We start from the raw sequence: 22,577 nt of genomic DNA, 5'->3' as shown, positions 1-22,577 counted from the left end.
TAGGTGGTCTTACCAAGGCAATTTACATTATCAGCTCCAAGCTGCAAGACTAATTTGGAACACTCCTGCATGTGATGTGCTCCCTATTTCCCCCCCGCCCCGCCCCCACCAGGTATCACTGCTTTTCTTCACAACAGACCCTAAGGAATTGCTCACTACAGAGATCTCAGATCTTGAACCAGGAATTACCATGTGACCAAGGGGGCGGGGCTAGCATAGTTTTAGTACCTGTAATTTCCCATCAGATTCTCCACACAGAACTACCCAATTCTTCTACCCATTTTTCTCCTATGTTAAGGTTAAAAATAGCTACCTACAAACTTACTCTCCTGTAAGCATTCTACTAAACCCAGCCAACTCTGTGGGGTCACAATTCACTTTTATAGTACTTGGAGGGACAAGTCAGCTGAAGAATGCTTTGCAATTGTCACTGTTGAGACTGAAAAAGCACCCACATCAGAGCACCAGGATCCCTGAAGTAGTGCTCAAATTGAATAGCATGTCACAGTCAGAGTGTTCTGGGCAGCGTCAGATATCTTGTGCCTGAAATCTAGCTTCAGCACTGCCTGCCCAGTTGCGGAACCTGGAAGCTCGGTATATGATGTTCCTAAGCCTCATTGGTAAACAATACACTGTCAGAGTTGGCCCTGACCAAATGCCCCCTTCAGAGCATGACTGTACTGACAAGTCCAGCTTCTATTGCCCAACCTGTCACATTATAAAAAGAGCTTTCAAAGACAATTTTGTTATTTAGTCATTTTGACAATCTCGTGGAATGACACATTTTACAGATGAGGAAATGAAAACTCAGGAAAGTACATTGACTTGTTTGAGTCCAAATTTGCCCAAATTTCAAGCATCACAGTCCTGGAAATAAAACTGATCATTAATTTAGTGAAACTCAACATTTATTTGGTACTATGTCTTCCCATCCATAAACAAGATACCTCTGACCGTTAAAATCTCCAGTGTTGTTCACCACTTACTGATGCAAGAGTTACAGACCAAATGCCTAGTGTATGCATCAGGTAGCTCATAGCTTTTGCTGTTTTTTTAATTTTATTTTTTTGCTTTATTTATTATATATAAATTCATCTTATAAAGCCTATTTCTTAATTTACAAAAATCATACTTACTGTGAATGGGGCCTTTTTGCATGATATTTCTCATTTATTACAGGTAGAGAGAAAAGCTATTGCCATTTCTACTCTAATTTTCTAACCAACCACTCAACTGAACTCTCAAATGAGTTTGAATTGTCTTTTAAGTTATCAGGTTGGTGCAAAGGTAATTGCTGTTTTTGCCATTGAAAGTAAATTTCCCTGTATGTCTCCCCGCTACATCCTTCTCTTTTTGTCTCTCCTATCTGCCTTCCTTAAATGAACTGTCCTATATTGCTAGCAATGGGAGTAGTTGGGATTCAGAGGAAAATTCAAAGTTTTTCATTGCCCAATTCTATGGAGCAAGGGAGTTCTAAGAGGTACCGCAGTGAATTATTTGGGTTGCAAACATAGAGTTCACTGATTTAAGTATCTTCACTTCCGTCTCATTTGCTCCCGCACCTAGTATGAGTGGCAGCAACTTCCCAGTCTTTCATGCTTGCCTGTGTGCTCACTCTGGTTGGCTGTGAATTCAACAACAGAACTTGAACTTAAAAGAGTACTCAAAGACAATTCAACCCTCAGCCTACAGATGCAGAGTAAGGCCCAGAGAGATATGAGGAGTTCATCAAGTTTGGGTGGAGAAAAGAACTGAAATGGCCGTGGAGGCACCTGTCATCATTAGTTACTGAAAAAAGGAAAATGCAAGTAAAGTAATGGCCCTAAATGTAGCCTTGGGCCCCTCAGGCATTATTTCACAAAGACAGCTAACTTTCTAGGAAAGAAGGAAGGTGCAGAAAGTACCCTTCTCCTTTGTAGGAACTTGGATGAATCTGGAAACCATCATTCTCAGCAAACTGACACAAGAACAGAAAGCCAAACACTGCATGTTCTCATTCGTAGGTGGGTGAGAATGAGAGCACGTGGACTCAGGGAGAGGAGCATCACACACTGGGGGCAGTTGGGGGGTGGGGGTAGGGGAGAGACAGCAGGGGGTGGGGAGAGAAGGGAGGATGGGGAGAAATGCTAGATATAGTATGCACCTAAAGTTAAATAAATAAATTTTAAAAAACACACACACACAGGCAGACTGGGGAGCCTCAACCATCCCATTCTCAATGTTACTAAACCTAGAGTAAAGTCAGATCTAAGGTCCTTTCTTATTCTGTGCATCTAATTTTCTTTTTATTCTTTCTTGTTTTTGAAACTGGTGTTGCTGATATTGTTAGACATATCTAAAACAACAAAGAAATGGAAAACTCTTCTACAATTTGGAGGTCAAAAATAAAATGCCTTTTATTGCTTTGTTCAAAGGATTTGAGAATGTTTTACTAAAGTTGATAGCAATAAGCATTGCTAACTATGCAAAAACCAGCTGATTTTCACTTCGAAAATTATCATGACCTTCTTCAACAAACAATTTTTGACACAAACCCTATACCCCAAGACTGGACCAAGCATCAGGACTATAGAGAGTAGTTAGACATAATCTCTGACCTATCCTAGAGAGTAAACACTCAGTGATGATAGATCCTTCATTATAATGTGATAAATGCTCTAGTGGATGAATGTACAGAACGTGGGTGCACAGAGACAACTAATGTTTGTTGGGAGTTTAAAAAGAGTAGAGGTTTGTAACATGAAAGCAAACGCTCCTCCAAAAAGTGGGATAGAATTCTTAAAAACTATGAAGGGATCAGTTTTTGAGAGACACTGTAGGATCAGTCTAGGGACATGGGCTTTGGAATCAGTGTTCAAGCCTGGCTCTGTCTCTTGCTGACTGTGGTGGATGTGAAAACACAGCCAAAATCCTTCTATTCTTCTCTCCAAAATCCTTCTGCTCTTCTCTACAAGAAGACTAGAGGAAAAGAAGTAAAGAAACAGACTCAAGCTTTTGGCTAGAAGACTTTTCAGCCCCTCTAATCAAAAGGTTGAGTCTGTTTCTTTCTCTCTTGCATCTAGTCTTTGCCATGTCTCTTGCTTTGTGACAGAAGCAGAGGTTTGGCAAGCACTTGAGCACTAGGGCTTGCCCTCTCCTTGGGTTCTTGGATCCTTGAAACCATCATGTGAACAAGCCCAAGCTAGCCTGCTGAAGGGTAAGAGACCGTCAGGCCTGGTAGACAACTTCCAACATGTGAGCCCACCGAGACTAGAAATAGAATAGTCAGCTAAGCCTGTCCTAATGGCTTACTCACAGACTGCTGAGTTGAGTAAATGATTGCTGTTCTATCATAAATTTGGGGGTGTTTTGTTATAGAACAAAAGCTAATTGGTATCCTCAGTAATTTTGGATAATTTTCTTCACCTCTTTAAACTTAAGTGTCCTCAACTATAACATGAAAATAATAGTAGTAGTCTCCTAGGTTGCTGAGAGTATTTATTAACTAAAATGATGCATATGAATTATTTAGTATAGTGCTTAGCACACAGAAAACACCAGATAAATAGTGGCTAATAGTATGATTATGTTCTTATACCCAGAATTTAATTCAGCCAGAGGTCAGTGATGACTCTAAAGGATGCTGTATGCTGAGTAACTACTAGAGCCACGCAATTGCCTGGGACAGATTTTAAAAGTAAATATTGGGGATTTTTGTTGTTTGTTTGACGTTTAAGCTTATCTCAGTGTTTCGTACATTAGTTAATAGGTTTTAAAAATTGAAAAATGTTATTTGGTGATGTGCTCTGTTTTTGCAGGGTGATTTTTTCCCAAAATTCAGCTTTTTTTCTTTAACTATTGCTTTCACACAGCAAAGTGTTAGCAGCTGAATTTTCTACTTTCTGTGACTTCAGTGGCATGTACACATTCCCAATTCATCTCCCATGGGGGAAGCATAAGGAAAATATTTAATTAGATCACAGGAAGAACATGTGGTTTTGCTAATGGCCTCTGAAAAAAAAATTAAGTGCTAAGTGGTTCGATTCTTTCCACTTCTCTATCTTGAACATCAAGTCTAACATAATTAATTTTCTAAAAATTAAAATTCTGTCCTAATGGAATATAATTAGAAGAAACATTTGAATTTTCTCTTCAATGGTGTAGCTTTAATTTATTTTAAGTAACTTCAACTAATATCTAACAGCTATGAGTGTTTATATCCAGCTAAAGTCAGAAATGGACATAAATTTAAGCTAGCAGCAAATACAGTGTAATAAAGACATTTTACCTTTTAAAATTAGTTATATGCTAATATTTTACAACTATTTTTGAACTGAGCTCCATCTGACCCTCAATGGTAGAAATCTTGAGATGCAAAACCTTGCTCCAGGTAACATGTTTATCCTTCATGAAAGAACTACCTAAAGAACATCCAGGAATGCATTTACAAATTGCTGTTTCCCAGTAGGCAAGAACATTATTACAGCTTCAGTCTGAGCTTCCTCTGAACCTGAAATATAAATGCAAGAACATGTGCAAGGGCTACAAAAAACAAACAGCCACCCATAAAACCACTTCATGAGGGAGATTTTAATGAGAACCTTGTTTACGTTTGTAGCATCAGTTCCTCCAATTTGTTTGAACAATGAACAGATCCTATAAAAATTCTTCCTGAAGTGAAAGTATCCCATACCTCTGAAGGAACTTTTTGTAGAATAGAAGGTTTTATTACCTTTGGGCTTTTGGTGTCAGGGGCTAGTAAGGTTAATGATGGGCAGGCAAGCTCAGACAATTGAAGGTTGGATTGGTTCTTTGTTATTATGTCTCTCCCAAGTAGCAAGATTGGGCAATTGGCAAAGCAAGGAGAGAATGAGTGAAAATATTTTTCACATTATCATACTAAAGGAGAAATAAATTTTCTCTGAGTTAGCTGGGCATCTCTGCTGGTGAGGAGGATCGAGGACTGAAAAGTAGGTCCAGGAAAATGAATTAGGGCAGAGTAAGCTGCTTCTGTATCAATCAATAACTCAATTCTTCTTCCTGCCACATCTAGTGTTACCAAAGGCTCAGCCACAGTGATGGAAAACACAGGAGCCTGGATGGCCTCTGGGATCAATATGGGAAAAAGAGGTAATAACCCTCCCTGGGACTCATCTCTTCTTCCCTTTTGTTCCTATTGGTTTCCTCACAGTTGAAGAACAGAGTAAAGGTCATTTACCTTTTCCGTTCTCTCAAGTTGGCCTGCAATTGTGGTTGCTGGTAAAGGGGTGACCCTCCTGCATGAGAGAGAGAAGGGGAGTCCCATTTCCAGCACCCCACTTGTTTGCTATGTGGGTAGGGGCCAGGTGGCAGTTGCTGGGGACCAGATGATGGCTGGGGAGACTTTTGGCACTGTTAGCTAATGTGCCCTGACTGGTTACAATGAGAGCAAATGGGGCTCCCTTACTGGCTGCTGGGCTGTATTCTGATGGTTGGCCTGGGGCCTTTGAGGTAGGCAGGGAATTAGCAACAGTGGCACCCATATATTGGGCCTGCCACTTATCTCTTTCTCATTCCTTTGTATCCTGTTTAGTTCCTGAGACCTCCTCTCAATTATTGAAGACCTTGAAGGCCATGTCCAGCAATGTGGGGAAAGGAGCTTCTGGTTCCTGGTTGAGCTTTTGGAGTTCATGTCTAATGTCTGGGGATGCCTGGCTGATGAAATGAACAGCCAAAGTGGCGAACCTTTTGGGCCCTCAAGGTCCATATAGTATATTTTCTCATAGCCTCAGCCAGCCTGAAATGGAACAGGGCTGGGTTTTTATTTGACACCTGTGTTATTTCCCTTTGTGTGACATAATTTACAGGTTTTATGGTGGCCTTCTATATGCCCTCAATCAGGCAAGTGATCATGTGATTATGATGTTCCCTGCTGTGATCTCCCTTTTGATATCACCACCTACATCAGTGTCGTGCACTGTGGTTCTGCCAGGGCCAGACTCCTGGGGGTTTGGGGAATGCACCTCTTCTGCCCATCTTTGGGCCAGAGACTCAGGATTTTTCCTTGTGGGTACAACAAGTGGTGAAAATAACATAGATGTCCTGCCAAGTGAGGTTGAAGGAATCAGTAAATCCTTCAAATTCCTTCATGAAGTGAGAAGGGTCTTGACTGAAAGAGCAGAGCTTAGTTTCCATTTGGAAAAGAGCAGATATTGGGAAAGGAACATGGATTCTGATGGTTCCTCGATCCCCATTTGCCACCTCCTGGAGTGGCAGAACTTTTTCTGGGGCAGAAATGGGATCCTAGGTGGCCCCTGACTGGTATGTGAAGGGGAGAAGAGTCCCTGGTAAGCAGGAGGCAACGGAAAATAACATCAAAGGTTGAGGTGTCAGGAGGAAGGTGAGGGAGAAGGAGCAGATGGAGACAGTGTAATTGGATGTGAAGGTGGCTTGTTAGGGGAAGAAGGTGTGACCTTAACTGGTCCAGCCAGGTGTGGAGAATGGTAGAGTAAAAGAGAAATCATCAAAATGTGAGAAGAGTCAGTGGGACCAGAGAATCTATCCACGCACATTCTTCAGGTTTGGCGGAGACTAGGATCCTGAGAGTCATGACAATCTGGACGTTAAGAACTTCAGGCCATTTAGAAGAGTTGTGACAGAAAAGGTCAAGCTGTAAAATGGTATTGGGGCAAGAGTCCTGCCTGGGGACCAGGAGGCTTCCTGATCTGGAAGTTTATAGTGGCCATGCTGTATTACACAAGAAAATTAGACACTTCTTTCTAAGAGTCTGAGTGTGAAATTTATCCCAATGCTTTAAAATGCAGCCCAGGGTTAAGTCTGAGGGAATGGATGGGGCTTTGTCCAATGATGGGACTGGGGGAAAGAAAACATCCTCTGGGAACATGAACTGCAATATCCTTTGAAGCATCCTGCCAAGGAAAAGGACTCCACTCATGTCCACTGAGAGACTTCAAAATGCACTTTACAAAGAGACATTCCACCTATCAGAAAGGATCTCTCAGTGCTAGGGACTTACACTGGATGAACACTGAGTAAGAGACCCAAGATCAGTCCAGGTACAAATTACACTGGGTGCTCAATCTAGGTATGCCAGAAAAATGTTGAGGGAAGACTCACCATGCTGGTGCTGCTTGGGATCACCTGGTTTAAGCCAACTGGAGCAGGATGGCTGGTTGTCTTCACATGAGAGTTCAGAGTGGGCAAGAGGGGGTCTGAGTTCCCCAAAATGGTTGTAGATTCTCCCTGGTTGAACTTTTGCTGCCAATTGCACTACACATAGGGATTGGAGTCTCTTGACCAGAAAAGATAGCAGAGAGCCTTTCTGCCTTCCCTGAAGGGCAGCCAAACCTCTTCACCCCTGGCCTTCAGGCTATATCAGGGAGTGGCCATCAATTGCCAGAGGGATACTAGAGTCTGTCCACTAGACGACTGAAAAAGAAAGAACACTGAACTCTCACCTGATCGGGCGATGGCGGTCAGACATCTTTCCACCAGGACCTCTGGTCTGCCTGGGAGTGGCCCTGGCCAGGGACCGTCAGTTGTCTCTGGGCTTGAACACTGAGCACTGAGACTCTGGAATTGGAGGAGAGGAAAGGGATAGAGTAGTGGAGAGGCCCCCAAAAAGTCCCCATACAGGGCACCAAAATGTTACAGGAATGACCAGTTGGGGCTGGTGTCACAGGTGGTAAAGGAATTTACCAAGACAGTTGTAGGTAAAGAAAGGCAGACTTATTAGAGAAAGTATGAAAATACATTGTTAGGTTACAGCAGGCAGCATAGCAGAGAAGGGGCTGTCTGCCAAAAGGCAGCGGGGAGGGAGGCTGGAGGGAAGTTTAATAGGGGTGTGCAAAGGTTGGGGGGTGATGAAGGGAAGTTTAATAGGGTTGCGCTGGAGGGGGCCATGTGCTAAACAAGATTCCCCAGTAGCAAGAAGGCCTTCACTAAATGCAGCCCCTCAGCCCCTCTCCTTGGCCTTCTCAGCCTCCATAACTGTAAAAAATAATTTCCTTTTCTTCATAAACTGCCTAGGACCAGTTACTCAGTTATAACAAAAGAAAACAGACCAAAACAACTATTATATGACAGTATATATAGTCTTGGGCTGTGTGATGTGGAATCAGAGATATGTAAGTCCCAAGAAGAAGGAATTGCTGAGGTAAAACGCAGCCTGGATTTGAGTGCAACTCCCAGGGACATGTGACTAATTCAGATGCCTGAATATGCCTGCAAAATGCAACATGCAAGTCTTCTATCTAGGGTACAGGACACTACGTACAGGAGTGGTTCATGTGCACAGGGTCAGCCCTGCATCTGATTACTAACAAAATGGAAGTAAGGGTGACTGATGGCAAAAAGAACATTGAAGACATGGGAATTTGTGTGTGATGGTGCCTATTGCAGAAACAGTATCAGGTTATTATTAGAGAAGCCAGTGAAATACAGACCGTTCGAATTATTGACTGTTTCTGTTTCTGCCCAATAGTCCAAACTGCTTTGAGGGAGGAAAATATTGACTGGAAAATATTGATCACAAAGATGATTTATTATAAAAGAGGAATGGCATTTAGAAATTACATTAGAGTATTCTGGAAAAACTCTATAATGTGTTGCTGTGGTTGTTCATTGTTACATGGATTTTTAAACAATGGAGTTATGTCTTAGTTAATGCATGGTCATTTCACAGTACTGTCATATTATAATTTCTAATGAGTGAAGTTTATAAATTATCCTACTTTTCTGAAATGCTTGTTTTTTTCTTTTATTAAATACATGTGTGGCATTAGTCAAACATTCCCTATATATGAAATAAACATTCTCTCCTTTCCTATTGTGTGTCATTTTCACAATTAAGACTTTTTGTGTGAGATAATGCTGTTCTCTCATTGATATTCTTATTGATCCTACTTTCAAGGGTTCACTTTCCAGGAGAGTTGCCACATGACCATGTCACATCAGCTCCAGACAGCTTTACTGCCAGTTTGCCTGCTAAGGAAGTGCAGGCAGTTTTAATTTCCTTCTCTCAGATACTGTGATGAAAATAACTTTGAATTTCAATGTTTGTTATTGTTCATTGTCAGTAATCCTTCTATAATTGGTCTGATTTCCCCAGTTTGTGAATTGTGATTGGTCCAGAGTGAAGAGATGCTCAATAAAAATAACTTTAATTTTAAAACAACACAAATTTTCTTTAAAAGATTTTGGTTTTATACTATTAAAGTACTTGAGCCTTAAAATTCCCCAGTATATATTCCTCATTATACAATAATTCCTCTTTTAGGCTCACAAGTCTTTCATTATTCCTTATTGTGTCATAACAATAAGGAATAATCCAGCCAGTCATTTACATCTCCCCATAGATATACTGTGACTAGCTGAGACTCCCAATAGCATGTTCCATGTGCATGCACAACACATAACAAAATAGCAATGTTGTCTCTGAGTTTATATTTTATGAAGCAAGGTGCTTATCAGTTTAAAAAAAAAAGATAAAAGGTTTTCTCCAAACATTTACACAAAGTAGTCTTTCTTAATTTTTCCCCTCTCAACAGGTGTTAAGTTTCATTCTTTTAATTTTTATTTCTTTTCTTTTTTACAATAGAGGTTAGGAAGGCTGAAAACTTAATGGCTGAGTGTTGAGAAGAAAATTAAAACAAAACAAAAAGAAAGACAGGAGATGCCACTTGGCGGAATGACTGGGGTAACAAAGTTGGATGACGTGGAGTAGCTTAATCACCTGCTCAGGGAGGATGCACTGCTTTAACTTCCCAAGATCTCTTCTTATCCCAATAGTCTGGGACTATGTAATATGCAATCGGGGGAGGAAGCCCCAAGGAAAAAAAAGGAAATAAAAGAAGAAAACAAAGAAAGATTACAGAAGTAGAGGAATGGCTTCTTCAGCCTCCTAAGAATTCTTGGAATAGATACAGAGTTGAGAGTTTATTTTTAATATTACAAGAAAGTAAATGTAGTAAAAATTGTGCACTTACTCAGGGATAAGCTACCAGTAAGATTATCTAAAAATCTAGGCTTCTTCTTTTAGTAGCTGTGAAATCACCTGAAGTAGGAAGACAAGTTGACCTACAAGCTCTAACTGAAAGATAGCTAGGTAGATGCAGATGTAGAAGAAGAAAAAAAGATGCATAAAATAGAGACAGATAGATGATGGACGGACGGGTAGATATATAGATGACAGATAGATAGATAGATAGATAGATAGATAGATAGATAGACAGTCAACAGTTTCTCAAGCAAAGGAATATGATTTTATAAATGTCTTTATAATGATGCAGGAAAACAAACCTTAAGGTGTCTGCTCACTTATTCATCTTATGAACATTTAGTAAAAGCGGGAATAAGAAAACTTTCTTGAGATTCATGATCTGTATTGATTTATCTTTAAGTTTGCTGATTCTTTTTCCATGTGAGAGCTACTGTTAAGCCATTTTGGTAACTTTTCATTTTGTCTATTGTACTTTTCAGTTATAGATTTCCATGTGTTTCTTTCTTATAATTTCCTTATATTGATATTCTCTATTTGATGTGACATTGTCATCATACCTTATTTTAATTCTTTAAACATGGCCTCCTTTAGTCCTTTGAGCACTTTTATAATGGCTGCTTTGAAGTCTAATACCAACATCTGGGACCCCACAAAGAATATTTCTATTGTTTGCTTTATTTTTCCTGTGTATGGGTCACATTTTCATGTCTCTTTGCATGCATCATAACTTTTTGCTGAACAGCAAAATTTGTCTGTAGTCCTACCATCCCAGGCATTCCCAATCTAATCTGAAAGCCAAAAAATTTAGTTAACATACTGTAGCAACTCCTGATACTGATCCTCTTCTTCAGTGCAGTGGTTATTGTTTGTTTATTTGCTTATTTATTCATTACTGACTTGTCTATACTCTCTCAGAGAAGTCTATTTGCCACTTACTTGAGCCTCTGACAGCACTGTTCCATTTTCCCCCCTTTAAGCCTGGTTTCTTAGGGGTCAATTATTTAGTGGTTAACCACTGATTGTTTAGTGATTGTGCCTAACTCTTCTGAACCAGGAATATTTGCACCTTTTACCTTGGGACGAATGTGTGGCTTAAGGATTGCTTTCACCATTCAGAGAGTTTGAGTTTGCACAGCATTCAGTCAGGGACTTGAAACTCAGATGCTCCCTCAGCGGTCACTCTTATGGCATGGGCACAGGTGGGTGTGAGTCACCCTAGATTCTCTTTGACTGTCTCTTTCTCTGATCTCTGTAGAAGCCTTTGGGCTTCTGACTCTATTGGTATTACACACATCTGATAATCTCTACTAATTTTCACTTGACTGCTCTATTATAGTCTAGAACACCCTGGGATATATATTGCCCAATAGTCTAATACAAATAAAGTCAGGCTCTGTGGCAAGAGACAGTATTTTGTCAGTTTTGAGATTTGCTCTAACCGTCCCCTGGACAGATACTCTGTGATATGGAACAGAAGCTTGACGGGGAGGAAGAGGGATGGCTACCCTACCTATGTTTTCCCAACTGAGCAGAAACTGTGAGAAAGGTACAAGGAGAGCCACAAATTGCTGTCACTGCCCAGGTGCCACTGCCCACCCACCACCACTGTCTTCTGCAATCCAGGCCAGGGAGGATGGGATCTGCCAATGCTCACCTGTTTACCAGCTGCTAAATATACCCAGAATAGCTCTACCACTCCAGGAATTTAAGATAGATGGAATCTACCCCTCAGATGCAAGGATTCAAAAGATATCAGGAAAACAATTGAATAAATTTTGCTATATCAAATATTAGGATGAAGAATATCATCCATAAAGAATATCATCATATTATTTTCTATCTATCAGATTAGCATAAATTAGAAAATCAGAAAGTAACAAATGTTCATAAAGAGTAGGGTAACAGGAGAGGATCCACAGCCCCTTTGAAGGAAACAGCTTGCCAATGTAGGCTTCGGAAGACAGCCAAAAAACTCCAAAGATAAAGGACATAATCTCTTGGGAGCTCCATGGCCCAGCCCACACCTGAGAAACTCGAATCCTTATCCAGGCGACCTAAGCAAGCTTGTATCCTCCCTACACTACTGCAGCTGAAATTCTCTTGAACGTGCTACCTCCTGGCTGGAGGACAACCAACAAAAAAAACAGCACAATAAACAAAACTACAAGAGTCCACTTTACTCTCCTGCTAAAGCCACTGGAGCAAGGTGCTGGTAGCCATGGCTGAGAGACCTGAAGGCGAATCACATCACAGGACTCTTTTCAGATATTCTCCAGTACGAGCCCAGAGCCCAGAAGCTCTGCTGGGTAGCTAGACCCAGAAGATAATTAACAATCACTGTGGTTTGGCTCTCAGGAAGCTCCATTCCTAGGAGAAGGTGGAGAGCACTACATCAAGGGAGCACCATGTGGGACAAAATAATCTAAACAGCAGCCCTTAAGCCCCAGATATTCCCTCTGGCATAGTCTACACAAATTAGAAGGAACCAGAAAAACAATCCTGGCCATATGACAAAACAAGTTTCTTTAACGCCCCCCTGCCAAAAGATACACTAGCTCACCAGCAATGGATCCAAACCAAGAAGTAATCTTTGAATTGCCAGAAAAATAATTCAGAAGACTGATTATTAAGCTACTCAAAGAGGCACCAGAGAATGGTGAATACCAACTTAAAGAATACACAAAAATGATACAGGATATGAATGGAAAAATCTCCAGAGAAACAGATAGCATAAATAAAAAACAATCACAACTTCTGGAAATAAAGAACATACTTAAAGAAATGCAAACTGCACTGAAAAGTCTCAACAATAGAATCAAACAAGCAGAAGAAAGAAATTCAAAGTTCCTTTGAGAACTTCAAGCCTTCCTTGCAAGGCTTTTGAATTAACCCAATCTGGAAAGGACAAAAAAAAAGAATCCCAAAAATGAACAAAGCCTCCAAGAAGTTTGGACTTATGTTAAACAACCAAGCCTAAAAATAATTGGTGTTCCCAAGGATGAAGAGAAATATAAAAGTTTGGAGAGCGTATTTGAGGGAATAATCAAGGAAAACTTCCCTGGCCTTGCTAGATCTAGACATCCAAATACAAGAAGTTCAAAGAACACTCAGGAAATTCATCACAAAAAGATCATCACCAAGGTACATAGTCATCAGGTCATCTAACGTCAAGAAGAAGGAATCTTAAGAACTGTAAGGCAAAAGCATCAGGCAACCTATAAAGAAAACCTATCATATTAACAGCAGATTTCTCAGCAGTAATCCTACAAGTTAGAAGGTATTGGGGTCCTATTTTTAGCCTCATTAAAGAAAACAATTATCATCCAAGAATTCTGTAACCAATAAAACTAAGCTTCATAAATGAGGAAACAATACACTCTTCTTCAGACAAACAAACACTGAAACAATTTGCCACTACCCAGCCAGCACTACAAGAATTGCTAAAAGGAGCTCTAAATCTTAAAACAAATCCTTAAGATACACCAAAATAGAACATCCTTAAAGCATAAATCTCACAGGACCTATAAAACAGTTAAACAATGAAAAAAAAAAAAAACAAGGTATTCAGGCAACAACAGCTATGATGAATAGAACACTACTGCACATCTCAATACTAACATTGAATGCAAATAGCCTAAATATTTCACTGAAAAGATACAGAATGACAGAAGGGATAAGAATCTACCAACCAAATGGGTGTGGTGGTTCATACCTGTAATCCAAGTACTTTGGGAGGCTGAGGCAGGCAGATCAGTTGAGGTCAGGAGCTCAAGACCAGCCTGGCCAACATGGTGAACACCCCCTCCACTAAAAATACAAAAATTAACTGGATGTGGTGGCACATGCCTGTAATCCTAGCTACTCAGGAGGCTGAGGCATGAGAATTGTTTGAATGCAGAGGTGAAGGTCGCAGTGAGCTGAGATCATGCCACTGCACTCCAGCATCCTGGGTGATGGAGTGAGACTCTGCCTCAAAAAAAAAAAGTATTCACCAACCAAGAATCTACTGTCTTCAAGAGATTCACCTAATACATAAGAACTCACATAAAGTAAAGGGGTGGACAAAGATATCCCATGCAAATGGGCATCATAAGCAAGCAGAGTAGCTATTCTTACAGCAGACAAAACAAACTTTTAAGCAACAGCATTTTAAAAAGACAAAGACAAAGAGGGACATTATGTAATGACAAAATGACTAGTCCAACAGGAAAATATCACAGTCATAAATACATAGGCACCTAACACTAGAACTCCCAAATTTATAAAACAATTACTTTTAGACCAAAGAAATAAGATAGACGGCAGCACAATAATAGTGGGGGATTTCGATACTCCACTGACAGCACTAGACAGGTCATCAAGACACAAAGTCAACAAAGAAACAATGGACTTAAACTACACCCTAGAACAAATGGACTTATCAGACAGTTACAGAACATTCTACCCAACAATTGCAGAATATTATTTCTATCACATATAGAACATTCTTCAAGATAGACCAAGATAGGCTGCAAAACAAGTCTCAATAAATTTAAGAAAATTGAAATTATATCAAGTACTCCTTCAGATCACAGTGGAATAAAATTTAAAATCAACTTCAAACCACACCAACACATACAAATTAACCTCTTCCTGAATGATCACTGGGTCAATAATGAAATTAAGATGGAAATGTAAAAATTCTTTGTAATAATAACACAACCTATCAAAACCTCTGAGATACAGCAAAAGTGGTGCAAAGAGGAAAGTTTATAGCATTAAGTACCTACATGAAAAAGTCTGAAAGAACAAAAATAAACAATCTAAGGTCATGGCTCAAGGAACTAGAGAAACAAGAGCAAACCAAACCCAAACCCAGCAGAAGAAAAGCAATAATAAAGATGAGAGCAGAACTAAATAAAATTGTAACAAAAAGATACAAAAGATAAATGAAACAAAAAGTGCTTCTTTGAAAGGATAAATAAAATTGATAGACCTTAGTGACTAACCAAGAAAAGAAGACAGAAGATGTGAATAAGCTCAATTACAAACAAAACTGGAGATATTACAACTGATACCACAGAAATACAAAAGATTATTCAAGGCTATTCTGAACACTTTTTTACACACAAACTAGAAAATCTAGAAGAGACGGATAAATTCCTGGAAATATACAAGCCTCCCAGATTAAACCGGAAAGAAACTGAAACTCTGAACAGACCAATAAAGAGCAGCAAGACTGAAATGGCAATTTTAAAAATTGCCAACCAAAAAAAAAAAAAAATCCAGATGAATTCACAGTTGAATTCTATCAGATATTCAAAAAAAAATGGGTACCAATCCTAATGACATTATTCCATAAGGTAGAGAAAGAGGGTACCCTCCCTAAATCATTCCATGAAGCCAGTATTACTCTAGGGAAGGGCATAACAAAAAAAGAAAATGACAGACCAATATCCCTGATGAGCATAGATGCAAAAATCCTCACCAAAATACTAGCTAACTGAATCTGACAGCATATCAAAAATATAATCCACCACGATCAAGTGGATTTCATACCAGGGATGCAGAGATGGTTTAATTTACACAGTTAATAAATGCAATACACCACACGTATGTGTTTTGTTTTAAACAGGATTAAAAACAAAAAATCAAATGATTATCTCAATAGATGCAGAAAATGGATTTGACAAAATTCAGCATTCTTTATTATTAAAACCTTCAACAAAATTGACATAGAAGGGGCATACCTTAAGGTCATAAAAGCCATCTGTGACATCTATGCCATCTATGAAAAACCCACAGCCAACATTATACTGAACAGGAAAAAGTTGAAAGCATTCCCCTTAAGCACTGGACCAAGACAAGGATGCCAACTTTCACCACTTCTATTCAATGTAGTACTGAAGTCCTAGACAGAGCAAGTAGACAAGAGAAACAAGTCAAGGGCATCCAAATTTGGTAAAGAGGAAGTCAAACAGTCACTGTTTACTGATAATATGGTCGTTTACCTAGAAAACCCTAAAGAGTCATCCAAAAAGCTCCGAGAACTGGTAAATGAATTCAGAAAAGTCTCAGGATACAAAATCGATGTAGACAAGTCAGTAGCACTGCTATACACCAACAGCAACCAAGATGAAAATCACATCAAGAACTCAACCCCTTTTACAATGGCTGCAAAATAAAATAAAATAAAATACTTAAGTATATACCTAACTGAGGAGTCAAAAGACCTCTACAAGGAAAACAACAAATGTTGCTGAAAGAAATCATAGATGACACAAACAAATGGAAACACATCCCATGCTCATGGATGGGTAGAATCAATATTGTGAAAATGACCATTCTAGGCTATTAAAAGGAATGAAATAATGGCATTTGCAGCCACCTGGATGGAAATGGAAAACTAAACATCACACGTTCATAATCATTAGAGGGAGCTAAGCTATGAGGATGGAAAAGCATAAGAATGATACAATATACTTTGGGGACTAGTTGTGGGGAGGAGTGGGAGGGGGCGAGGAATAAAAGACTATACATTGTGTAGAATGTAAGTACACTGCTTGGGTGGCAGGTGCACCAAAGTTTCAGAAATCACCACTAAAGAATTTGTCCATGTAACCAAACACCACCTGCTCCCCAAAAACCTATTGAAGAACAAATAAACAGAGATGGAGACCCCCAAGAAAGTACTTACTCAATAGGAAAATAAGACAGTATTTATAAACAATTTGTAAACAGTCATATTTATGTATAAAATATGGCAAGATTTACGTATAAAAGCAGTTGAATGTAATAAATTATTTTAAAATGTGACAAAATGCTCTTGCATATAAGATGCTTACAATAGTACTTTTCCAAATAGAAATCTGAAACATAAAATAAACAGATATCAGTGTTTTAATGACAAAATGTAAATTATTATCATTGTAATAAGGTTAGAATTCCAGTATGGACAATAAATTCTTCATTAAAATTTTTGATAAATTAAAAAAAAAGTAGGCTAACAGAAAATCTCTTGAACTACTAATGGGAAAACAAATGGTATAATCATTTTGGAGAGGAATCTGATTGTACTTAATCAAATTAAATATTCATATAACAGTGATTTGATAAACAATTCCTGCTAAATACAAGAGAATATTTAAGGATATTTACTAACCTCTTATTCTTAATATTTCATATATATCTACATATTAAATTATATATATGTACATCTATATATAAAATCTTTCCCAATCTTTCTCATGCATATCTACATATATATATATATATCATATCACACACAAATACATAATATCCTATTGGTTCTGTTTTTCTGAAGAACCCCGACTAATGCACGTCCTTTTCTGTCCTAGCCTCTCATCTAGGATACTACATTACATTTACTTGTCACATCTCCTTAGGCTCCTCTTGGCTGTGACCGTTTCTCAGTCTTTCTTTGTTTTTGATGTCCTTGAGAGTTTTGAGGAATACTGATCAGGTGTATTTTGATGCTCCTCAATTTTAATCTGTCTGATATTCTTCTTGTTAGACTTTGTTTATAGGTTTTAGGGAAGAGGATGACAGAGGTCAAGTGCCATCTTCAGAGCATTATATCGAGGACACAGACCTTCAATATGATTTATGAATATTGATGTTGACCTTGATCATCTGGCTTAGTATTTGTCAGCTTTCTTCACTGTGAATTTATACTTTCTTCCCCCTTTCCATACAGAACTATTTTAAAGGAAGTCACCCTGTGTAATTCACAGTGTGAGTAGAGACTTACGTTCCACTTTCTTAAGGGCAGCCTATCTACAGAAATTATTTGAAGTTCTGCAAGGAAAATTCGTCTCTTCTCCCATTTATTTATTTGTTTAATTATTTATTTATATTATGAGTTTGAATTCATTAATATTTGTTTTATACATTGGGTTATAATTCAGTACTACTTTATTTACTTTGTTGCTCAAATTATTTCAGGTTTGTTCAGTGAAAACTCATTCAGTTGGCGCCTATGTCCCTTTGACACACACCTATTAATATGTTTTTGTGTTCTCACTCATAGGCGGGTGTTGAACAATGAGAACACATGGACACAGGGAGGGGAGCATCACACACTGGGGTCTGTTGGGGGGAACTAGGGGAGGGAGAGCAGGGGATGGGGAGTTGGGGAGGGATAACATGGGGAGAAATGCCAGATATAGGCGATGGGGAGGAAGGCAGCAAACCACACTGCCATATGTATACCTATGCAACAATCTTACATGTTCTTCACATGTACCCCAAAACCTAAAATGCAATAAAAAAAATGTTTTTGTGTTTGTTTTTGTTGGCTGATTTGTTTGGGCACTTTTTTAGCTTCTGACATTACACAATACTCCAGGCCCATCTTATGCATTTCCTGTCCCAGTCCTAGAAACAGCCACTTTTCCAAGAAACACTGGTTCCTTTTAATGAGAATGGTATTAAAAACCAAGATCTGGGTATTTGTATGTCTTATCACACTGGCATCCTTTCCTGTGGTCTCCAAACTCCTAAATAATTTTAAAAATTTTGCATACTTTAAGGTTCACTTTCTGTGCTATAAAGTTCAATGGGTTTTAACAAATACATAACCTCATATGCCTATTATTACAGAATCATACAGAATAGTTTCATCATCCTAAAATTCCCCTGTGTTTCACTTATTCATTCTTCTCCCCAACCCCAAAGCTCTTGGCAAACACTGATCCTTTTATTATTCAATATTGTTTTGCATTTTCCAGAATGTTACATAATTGGAGTCATACAGTATGTGGGCTTTGAGTGTGTATTCTTTCACTTAATAATATGCATTTAATGTTCCTCTACATCTTTTCCTGGCCAGATAGCTCATTTTATTTTATAAATGAATAATAATTGCACGAATGTACCACAGTTTGTTTATCTATTCACACATTGAAGAGTATCCTAATTACAGATTTTGGTGATTATGAATAAAGTTGTTTTAAATATTCACATGCAGGGCTTTTCTTTGTGTCACCATATATTTTCAAATCAGTTGAGTGTGATTTCTGGATCATATGGTAAAACTGTGGTTAGTTTCGTAAGAAACTGCCATGCTGTCTTCCAAAGTGGCTGCACCCTTTTGCATTCACAAAGCAATGAGCAAGAGTTCATGGTGCTCCACATCCTCATCAACATTTGTAATTGTCAATTTTTTTAGATTTCAGCCATTCTAATGGAAGTATAGTTGTGTTTCATTTTTGTTTTAATTTGCAGTGTGATAATGAGAAAGGATATTGAGCATCTTTTCATATGCTTACTTTTAATGTGTCTATAATTTTGGTGAGATGTCTTTTCAGATTTTTCTTTTGATTTTTAATTGGTCTGTTTGTTTTCTTATTATTGAGTTTTAAGAGTTTCTCAAATATTTTACATATATCTTTTACCAAGTGTCTGCAAATATCTTCTAGTCTATGACTTGTCTTTTCATCCTTTTAGCAGTGTCTTCTGCAGAGCAGAAGTTTTCAATTTTAATAAAGATCAAGTTTTCAACGTTTTCTTCTATGAATCATGCTTTTTGGTGCTATATCTTAAAAACTCAATACCAAATTCAAGGTCACCTAGGTTTTCTCCTTCATTTTCTTCTGGAAGTCTTCAATTTTTGTGTTTTACATTTAGGTCTATGACCCATTTTGAGTTGATTTTTATGAAAAGCATAAGGACTTGACTAGATTTATGTTTTGCATATGAATGTCCAACTGTTTCAGTACTATTTGTTGAGAAGACATATCTTTTTTCCATTGAACTTCTTTTGCTCCATTGTCAAAGCTAGGTTGAATATATTTGTGTGGGTCTATTCCTGGGCTCTTTATTCTTTTCCATTTTCTGTGCATCATTCATTTTGCCAGTACCATGCTATTTTGATCACTGTAGCTTTATTGTATGTTGTAAAGTCAGGTAGTGTCAGTCCTCCAAGTGTTCTCCTTCAGTATTGAGCTGTCTATTCAGGGTCTTTTGCTTTTTCCATATAAATTTTAAAATCAATTTGTCAATATCCGCAAAATAATTTGCAGAGATTTTGATAGAAATTGTATTGAATCTATAGATCAACTTGGGAAGAACTGATATCATTACAATATTAAGTATGCCTATCCAGACAGGAGTGATAACTTCATAGCTTTTTACATGTCAGAGCTGAAACCAGAAATCAGTTTTTTAAACCTCTGCCATGATATTTATTTTTTATACTTCACCATCAAAACAAGTCAATTATAGGTGGTATAACTATAAAGATGATAAAGAAAAAAATTTCTCTCTTATCATTGCCCTTCTCACTTACACTAGAGCTTTGATTTTTATGTAATCTCTAGGAATAAGACTGCAGATACAATTGAATTATTCATTTAAGTAGCACTTGAGTATCTATTGCAATATGTAATTTTCCAAGAGGCTGTGGTGATTAGCAAGATGGTGTGGATTTCCTCACATTCTCCCTCTGGAGAGATGCTATTATTCTTTTATTTATATATTTTTTGATACAGCATCTTGCTCTGTTACACAGGCTGGAGTGAGGTGGCAGAATCACAGTTCACTGCAGTCTTGAACTTTTGAGTTCAAGCAATCCTCCTGTCTCAGCCTTCCTAGTAGCTAGGACCACAGGAACACACAACCACACCTGGATAATTTTTTTCTTTTTTATAGAGATGGGATCTTGCTATTTTGCCCAGGCTGATCTGGAACTCCTGGCCTCAGAAGATCCTCCTCCCTCAGCCTCCCAAAGTGTTGGGATTATGGGCAATGGCCACTGTACTTGGCCTATGATTTTTTTTTTTTTTTTACTTTTATGGAGCTAATGGGTGATAGGTCAGGAGTTCTAAGACCAGACTGGCCAACATGGTGAAACCCTATTTCTACTAAAATACACAAAATTTAGCTGGCCATGGTGGCTCATGCCTGTAATCCCAGCTACTTGGGAGGCTGAGGTACGAGAATTGCAGAATTGCTTGAACTGGAACCCTGGAGGCAGAGGTTGCAGTGAGCCGAGATCTCACCACTGCACTCCAGCCTGGGCTGCAGAGCAAGACTATCTCAAAACAAACAAAAAACAAAACAAAAAACAAACAAAAAAAACATAATTTGCTTGACTTTTCATTTTTATTACCTAAAGTGAACATTGAGCATAATTTAATATTTTCTTTAACTTTTTAGTTATCCTGATCTATAAATTGGCTATTCTTATTCATGTATTTTACTCACAATTTTTGTTTTTTACTATAATTCTGATTTTGAGATATTTGCAGATTCACATACAGCTGTCAGAAATAATATAGAAATGCCATGTATTTTTCCAAAGGTAGCATCTTGCAGAACCACAGTACAATATGGTAAATGGGATATTGACCTTGATACAGTCAAGATACAGAATATTTTCAACACTGCAAGGATCCTACATGTTGTCCATTTATAGCCACACCCACTAATTCCCTGCCCCTACCCCCTTCTTATCCCCGGAAGCCACTAAATCAATTTTTCATTTCTATAATTTTATGAAAACTATAAAAATCTTGGAAATTTATAGTCCAGAACATAGACACAGGCAAAGATTTAATGACAAAGATGCCAAAAGTAGTTGCCATAAAAGCAAAAATTGACAAATGGGATATAATTAAACTAAAGAGCTTCTGCACAGCAAAGGAAACTATCAAAAGAGTAAACAGAATGGAAGAAAATTTTTGCAAATCATGCTTCTGACAAAGGTCTAATATCCAGAATCTACAAGGAACTTAAATAAATTTATAAGCAAAAACAAAATAACCCCATTAAAAAGTGGGCAAAGAATATGAACAGACACTTTTAAAAAGAAGACGTATATTAGCCAACAAGCATTTTAGAAACTGCTCAGCACCACTAATCATTAGGCAAACCCACAAGAGATACCATCTTACACCAATAAGAATGGCTATTTAAAAAAAAATCAAAAAGTAACAGATGCTGGAGATTGTAGAGAAAAGGGAATGTTTATACACTGCTGGTGGAAGTGTAACTTAGTTCAGCCATTGTGGAAAGCAGTGTGGCAATTCTGCAAAAACATAAAACAGAATCCCAGCAATCTCATTACTAAGTATATACCCAAAAAAATATAAAGCATTCTACCATAAAGAAAAATACATGTGTATGTTCATTGAAGCACTCTTCACAGCAGCAAAGACATGGAATCAATGTAAATGTCCATCAGTGGTAGACTGGATAAAGAAAATGTGGTACACATACACCATGGAATACTCTAAAGCTGTAGAAAGGAATGAGATCGGGACCGGGCGCAGTGGCTCACATCTGTAATCCAAGCACTTTGGGAGGCTGAGGAAGGTGGATCACCTGAGGTCAGGAGTTGAAGACCAGCCTGGCAAACATGGTGAAACCTCGTCTCTACTAAAAATACAAAAATTAGCTGGGCAAGGTGGCAGATACCTATAATCCCAGCTACTTGGGAGGCCAAGGCAGGAGAATCACTTGAACCCGGGAGACGGAGGTTGTAGTGAACTGAGATTGTGCCACTGCACTCCAGTCCAGGCAACAGAGTAAGACTCCATCTCAGAAAAAAAAAAAAAAATGAGATCATTGTCCTTGGCAGCAACATGATTGGAGCTGG

The sequence above is a fragment of the Aotus nancymaae genome, unplaced genomic scaffold (genome assembly GCF_030222135.1).
Source record: "Aotus nancymaae isolate 86718 unplaced genomic scaffold, 86718_ANA_hifiasm-v0.15.2.pri h1tg000038l, whole genome shotgun sequence".
In the NCBI taxonomy this organism is placed as follows: Eukaryota; Metazoa; Chordata; class Mammalia; order Primates; family Aotidae; genus Aotus; species Aotus nancymaae.
Note: the sequence above shows the minus strand (reverse complement) of the source record.